General features: G+C 33.9%; 1 protein-coding gene across 1 annotated transcript in view; it reads right to left on the bottom strand.

Moving 5' to 3' along the window:
- LOC106661300 (proteoglycan 4-like) overlaps positions 1-2,913 on the bottom strand; it is a 51,383-nt gene extending 48,470 nt beyond the window's left edge. Inside the window, exon 1 of the mRNA XM_014384590.2 lies at positions 2,816-2,913. The gene's annotated coding sequence lies outside the window, so the exon portion shown is untranslated. The remainder of the gene's footprint in view (positions 1-2,815) is intronic.
- Between the last annotated feature and the right edge of the window lie 5,077 nt (positions 2,914-7,990).

Raw genomic sequence — 7,990 nt, forward strand, 5'->3', positions numbered from 1 at the left:
ATCAGACCAGGACCACTTTTTTAAAAAGATTATCTTCCTTATCATTCAAAAGATTCCTTCCTTTCTTAAGCGACAACATATACGAATAAGAGAAAGTGTAAAAAAATTCCACGACCCGCTCACTAGGAACGAACTGGTAATAATAATTACATATAAAAATCCATTAAAATCGAATTCGGGTCAGTTTTGATCATTTAGCCTAATAAATAAAATTTTTACGATAATGTAATAATCGGTCAATCTTAAGAATTAATCGCCGTCGAACATTTTAGAGCAAACAGATTGAGAGACTGAAAAAGTAATTTCATAGCAATTGAATTAATTGTTATTAGTCACGGTTTTATATTACACACATTAAACCATCATCATCATCATCATTGGGAAGACCCATTGTTTATCAAATGTATGAATAATCAGAATCGACAAAAAAAATGATGTTTTGCTTAGTTGCATTCTCCTTACACTGATTTTTATTTATTTATTTATTTTTAACAATTTAATAACAATACAAAAAAGTATAGTAATGGCAATTTACTGATAAAAATTACTCATTATAAAATGATTAATTTTTTTTTGGATCGTGACCTTAAAAGAACTTCGTACCGATATTGATTATAAAACTGACGCTGGTTTTATCAACATAATTTTTTTATATTGTAAAACGTGAATTAAAGTTTTAAAACTGAACATAAAAGAATATTCTTTATTGGAAGTACAAAAATAGCAAAGCCGAAGTCGTATAGCTCAAATGCATTTTTACATATCTATGTTGCTAAAAAGCTGCATGCGGAGAACCACAAAAGCCATAAATTTCCCTTCGAGCCATTTGCAAGGAAATAATGAGAAAAAGAACTTCCGGTAAAGAAAGATATTGGTTTTTTCCCGAATTCAATATTGAAACCATATGAGAAAAAAATTAAAATTACTGCATGTCTGGTACAAGGAGGTAAGGTGATAATTGGGTAGAATCCTACTAGTTTTAACGCAAAAAATTGTGTATCCAATTAAAAAAAATCACTATCTTCTATATCTAACATTATACTGAATATCAAATAAATCAAAAACCTTATAAACCTCCACGTATAAAAAATTGCAAAAGTGTTTTTTTAAATTATAGCTTTTACGGCTATTTATTTATCAAAGAACGGTTTGAGTATGTAGAAGGATTTTGCTAAAAAAAAATTTAATTATCTAATAAAAAATTACAAAAATACGTACGTCGGATTTCACAACGAACTTCATTGCCCTCTATGCGTGCACTGACTCATTTGCGATTTTTTTTTATCTGGACAGCGAGACATTTGCATATTATAGAAAAAAGTCCAGTATTTATGATTAATACGAAAAACCTTTAAAAGTTTAAAAATTTCCTGTCGTATATTGTTAAACTCAATGTAAAATCCTGGAATGTCCTGGCGTTCTAAATCCTTATGAGGATAAAACCGACTACGGGGGCAGACTAAGACTAAATATTTTTAATTTGTCAGGGTTTTTGTGCATGTAATGGTACTTTAAAAAAAAGAATCTGAGCGATGTACGTATTTTTAAAAAAATTTGAAGTTAGTTTTTCCATAGATTCCGAAGAAGCGAGTATTAAGTATGGCCATTTATTCTTTTTTATTTCTTTATACTTTAAAATATTTCTTTCAAATTTTTTTCATTTCTTAAGAATATTACAAAAATAAAAATAAGTTTAATAATATTTTATTAATATTTTTTAGAACCGTTCAGCGATTTATGAATACTTATCAGCTTTCTCGTAAATCCTCCAAATTCTTTTTCACTTGGGTGCTAGATATTCTTTTTGCTCGGCCTCATTGCTGAGAATTTCTGCCTCTTTTATTCTACCTGAGTTCAATTTTTAGTGTTCTTCAGAATTGAAATAACCCGGTTCGCGAATTAAGAAGTTTTCCATCTCTCCTGAAAAATCACGTTTTCACGCATAAAATCGCAGTCTTTCCTTTAAATTTTTTTATAATTATTTTTTCAATGATTAATCCGACGTTTTAGCATCGTTATAGCTGTGGAATTGTAAAAATAATGTGTAGTTTATACGGGGAGGGGAGTTTCATATGACAAAATATCGACGAAATTTTTTCCTTAATTTCAAATTCTTGTCAAATCAAAACTATCAAATTTTGGAAAATTTCGTTAATCGTACGTGTGTACCAAACATTAAAAAACACGCATATAAAATTGAATTAAAATTTATCAATTGGATTTTGAGAAAAGTGACCATATATGGAGGGTTTTTTTCACATATGGATAATGTTGGCCATGTCTACTACCCCTAAGAAATTGTCTCTGTTCGCCTACTTCTATTGTTTAAATATTTATTGATACAATTCATGTACTTTTTAAACAAATTTAATTATTTATATTCAAAATATTTCAAGTCTTGTGTGCGGTCGTTATTATTCAAAGTAAATAATGTTGGACAGGTCAGTGTTTTAGAGCTTGTGTTCCGTTCTAAAATTATCGCATCTTATTGATAATTTTTGACTAAATAAAGTACAGAATCTTCTTTATGTGAGAGGTAATACACTTCTTAATTCCAAAAAAAACTGATTTAAAAAATTATTTTTACTATTCAACTTTAAATATAATTTTTTTTTAGAATTGCTAGATGATTTTTATTTTCAAATTGCTTTTATAGCTTAAATTTATAATGATGGAATTATTGGAAAAAAAAATGAATAGTAACTACACCTGAAGAGGCGGCTTCCAGTAGAGTTCAGGATTTTGTTCAGAGACTAAGTTTAAATTTTAGAGAATTGTTTCTAGAGATAGTTCAGACTAGAAAAATGTCTCTTACCTCTTTCCCCTTGAGAATAGTTTATTCCAGTGGACGGCACAACACACACAACACAAGACGCAACCAGCGACTGGATGGGGCGAGCCGTGGATCGCCGGCGGCCCCGCTCCCCTCCACGGCAGTCGAGGGTACCACCTGCCCGGCTTACTGGACCTCCCTCTTCCAGGCTGTCCAAGCTTTGCCAAAAGCTAGAAAAAACTAAAATTAAACGAAAAACTAAATAAAGTATTTTTATAAAAATAATTGTCAACAACATCAAAAGAAAATTTTTTCTTGTAGGTGCTAAGGTACTAAGGCTATCCGAATTCCATCACACTCTACAACAGGGTCTGCCACTGGAGGCAATGAGCCGAAATAAGAAAAAAAAACATAAAGAGAAACTTTGACTGAAACAAATGTACTAGGATAAGCAAACACGATGATCGGAGATGACCAATCTTAAATTGATTAGTGGACATAACCGGCCACATACATGAACCAAACTGGTGGATCCAAGAAAAAAACGGAGAAATAATAAAAGTCCACAACAAGTCAAATAAGTAACTTACAAAGACAATAAGTGTGTGGTGATTAGTGTCCTTTAATCGATATTTATTTAGAAATCGTGAGATGCGGTCTGGTGTGATGTAGCCCTGAAGATGATCTCAATAAAGGTCGAAACGTTGACACGATAAAGAAAATATTTTTCTGAAACCTACATCACACCAGACCGCAAGGACAATAAGGATGGATAAAATAAGAAAACGTGGTCTAGTGGAACAAGCCAATTAACTGGTGCAGACAAGATGATCAAAGACGACCATTATACTCTTAAATTGAAAATATAACAAACAGGCAGACATCTGAAAATGGTTCAAGAGTAACGTGTCTCACAGTACCCACCACATAGGTAGTCAGGCCAAGGCTATTGGGGATGGACAATACACTTTTAAATTGACTATTAGTGCATAGTCTAGCACGAAGGACTCATCAAAAACTAAAAGGGGTGCTACCAAAGCAGTATGCCGATATTATCAGTTCCTACCTAACTGCCAGACTGTTTAGAGTCAAACAAGAAGATCGACATTCAAAAATAACAACAATAAATGCAGGAGTGCCACAAGGTAGCATATTAGGTCCACTTATTTACTTGTTATACACCAGTGATTTTTCGAAAATAGATGGAGTAAAAATCGCAACGTTTGCAAATGACACAGCGGTGATATCAGTAGGACCGACTATCAACTATTCAACCAAAATGCTTCAAAATGCTTGTAATAAGATAAACGAATGGACAAAACAAAATCAAGTTTTTTTATTTTTTTATTTTTTTTTTTTATTGGCCTTATGATCTTTGCATATTAGCCATTACGAATTCTTATATATGTTGTTCAAATTGGGGGTTATCGGGAAAAAAGGGCCAGAGGCGACGGTGGGAATCGAACCCACAACCGCGGCGTGAGAGTCTCTCATGCTAACCACTCGGCTACCGCAGTCCCAAAATCAAGTTAAATCAGCATAAATCAGTTCATCTAATCTTTACAAACAAAAAAGTGGACCGTGTTCCGTCGCTCACAATCGATGGAACTACACCATACAGCGATACAATTAAATATCTGGGAATGACCTTAGATGCCAAGCTGAGATGGAAAGTACACGTGATGAAAATAAGGACAGAAATAGGTTTAAGGTATAAACAACTATACAGGTTGAGAGGACGTGACTCATGCGTTGCTTTGCAAAATAAAATATTATTTTACAAAAAGCCCTATATCAAATAAATCAAAAACCTTATAAACCTCCACGTATAAAAAATTTAAAAGTTTTTTTAAATTATAGTTTTTACGGCTTATATATTTTATCTTTTATTTATCAAAGAAGTGTTTGAGTATGTAGAAGGAATTTACTAAAAAAATTTAATTATCTAATAAAAATTACAAGAATACGTACGTCGGATTTCACCACGAACTTCATTGCCCTCTATGCAATAACGTGCACAGACTCATTTGAGATTTTTTTTTATCTGGACAGCGAGACATTTGCATATTATAGAAAAAAAATCCAATATTTATGATTAATACGAAAACCCTTTAAAAGTTCAAACATTTCATGTCGTATATTGTTAAACTCAACGTAAAATCCTGGAATGTCCTGGCGTTCTACATCCTTATGAGGATAAAACCGACTACGGGGGAGACTAAAACTAAACATTTTTAATTTGTCAGGGTTTTTTTGCATGTAATGGTACTTTCAAATAAAGAATCTGAGCGATGTACGTATTTAAAAAAAAAAATTTGAAGTTAGTTTTCCATAGCTTCCGAAGAAGCGAGTATTAAGTATGTCCATTTATTCTGTTTTACTTCTTTATACTTTAAAATATTTCTTTCAAAATTTTTAATTTCTTAAGAATATTACAAAAATATTATTTTACAAACAAGCCCTAAATCCTATGTTGACATATGCTTCACTCAACTATGGGGTTGTACACAGCAATATCAAAATCATACAAACACTCCAAGATAAAATCTTACGTAACATGGCCAAAGCACCTTGGTACGTAAGGAAAAAGGACTTACATAGGGATCTTAAGATCCCTGAGGTAACGGCGGAAATACAAAGATTTGAAGCCAAACACCATTCCCACCTCAGCCAGCACTAGATTGTGGAAGCGACCAAACTCCTACATAATCGATTAAACGATTAAAAAGATCAAAGCCATATGAACTTGTGTAGTTAAAAATGAGTGAATAGTGAAATGTAAATCTTATTGTACTAATGGGTTATAAGATTGTAAACATGTATTTATGTTATATATATTATTGTAAAATCAATGGTTTGTCTAATAAGACCAGTTTTAATAAATAGATTTAATTTTAAAAAATTAGGGCATAGAAACAGAAAATTTTATTCTCTCAGTAGAACCGAATTTGAGTGATGATAGGCACCATTGAATATGACTGGCTGAGAGTAAACACAACAAGGATGATCAAAGACATTCTATTCGTAAATTGACCATATGGTATCCAATGTCCCTCACAGTCAACTACATGGCCGGACATGAGACACAACAATCAGACATCCACTGAAATTATTTCAAGAGGGTTTTGTTTGAAGCCAGTTAGAATAGACAGACCAGGATGATCAATGACGATCATTCCACTCTTAAAGAGGCTGAATAGATCCAATCGCATGCGTGGAACGATAGTTTTGTCACCCTCTCAACAGAGCCAAATTTGAGGGTTAGATAACCATTTGTACCGATACAGAACAAGGACGTTCAAAGACGACAATTCTACTTCTAAAATGACTGTACAACTCCCAAATTCCGTCCCACTTTAATACAGGGCAGGTCAGGAGACATAGCAGACATCAAATGAAATGATTTCAAGAGGACTTTGATTGAAGCCAGCTAGAATAGACAGACCAGGATGATCAGTGACGATCGATCTCCTCTTAAAATGACTAAATAGAATCCGACGCATACATTTCGTCCCACTTAAATACATGCACGAGACACATCAGACATCTACTGAAATGATTTCAAGAGGAGTAGATCAAATGTACTTTAGACTTGCTTACTTGAGTCTTACAGAATAATTCAAATAACTTGTACAGATAAGGATGACCAAAGAAGATCATTCTACTCTTAATATGGCTACACTGTATAGCACTGTATTTCATGACATTCCACAACAGAGCCGGGCAAGAGATAAACAGACGTACACTGAATGTGGAGAAAAGCCAAGTAGACCAGAAATGACCGGAAACAACGAAACTACAGGTTCAACACCCCGCAGACCTCAAGAGGAAATCTCACGATAATATTTACAGTTCGACGAACCTCAGTGCATCGCCATCGGTTTTAAAAAGGCCAGAGCAAATGTGTAAACACAGTCGACATTGCAAATTCGATAATTTACATTCTCTAACTTTCGTTTGTTATGAATTGAGCAAGAAGAAGGCGGTCAGATGTGAAGGGCCGAAATTCACCCATGGGAGATGAGAGAAAGGTTGTCGGGAATAAGATTCCATTCAGGCTTTTACCTCGGAGTCAATAAAAAGTGATTTATCGAATAAATCCACTTGTAACTTCTTTTTTTAACTGGAACATGGGGTCGATTACACAAAATTCTCAATTAAAGCCGTTACTGCGATTCGCGTGTACGCTCGAGTTGAATTGAAAAGGGAAATCTGCCCAAAAAATACAAGGTTTCGACTACGATGGCAGTTCGAGGGGCCATGGACGAGCGACTATTTACGGCGCCCTTGATGTCAGTTTTGTGTTGCCAAACACACTGGTGCTCACACATGCAAATGCCCCAATTGTCCAATTTTCGTACGAGTACAATTCTACGAGCTGACGAGGACGGGTTGTCCATTGTCACATTGGCATTTTTACCGATCTCCGGCGGAAGTTATTACTCTGGTGGGGAGGGGACAAAACGACATTTTTGCTATTAATAGCTTAATGCATCTTATAAAATAGTAGATATGGTGTTATTTGCGTTAATTATGAGGTATTTAAGGTTATGTATCATTTTCTTTTTGGGCCTTACGGTCTAGCATATTGGTCAATGTATCAATCTTACCGTATCAATCAACTAGATTTTTAAATTGCTAAAGTCAACAAGATGCTCAACAAATCGAAGGCTACTGCATACCAGTGCTTAGAAATAAGTTACACAGGTTCAACACATTTTTTATTCCAATTAATCATTCTTTTTATCTAAGGTTTTTGGTTGAGATGAAAACTTAGTGTCACGAGCGGGATTCGAACCCACGACCTTCGGCGGTTGTAAGTTGAGATGAGGAGTTGTCCGAGGGGATCGAAGTTTATCGAAGCTATCTCAGGTTATAGCAGCTGCGTATTCATTCGAAGGGCTCGAAACCCGCTCGTGACACTAATTTTTCATCTCAACCAAAAAACTTATATAAAAATAATAATTAATTGGAATAATTAATATGGTCAAGTATGACGACTAAGCAAATATGGATGCATTTTTTGTTTTGTGAAAACTTTATTTGTAGAAAGGTGCATTATAGTTAGGATAGTAAGAAGATCTAAAAAGAAGGTGGAAATTACGTGGAAAAGAAAACATCCAGTGGAGTTTTTCTTAATGGTTACAACTGTACCGCTTGGTTATAACAATTAATAAACACAAAAAAAAAACAGGTGCATTATAATTCGAAAGGTAG

The sequence above is a fragment of the Cimex lectularius genome, unplaced genomic scaffold (assembly GCF_000648675.2).
Source record: "Cimex lectularius strain Harlan isolate CLEC.00 unplaced genomic scaffold, Clec_2.1 scaffold166, whole genome shotgun sequence".
In the NCBI taxonomy this organism is placed as follows: domain Eukaryota; kingdom Metazoa; phylum Arthropoda; class Insecta; order Hemiptera; family Cimicidae; genus Cimex; species Cimex lectularius.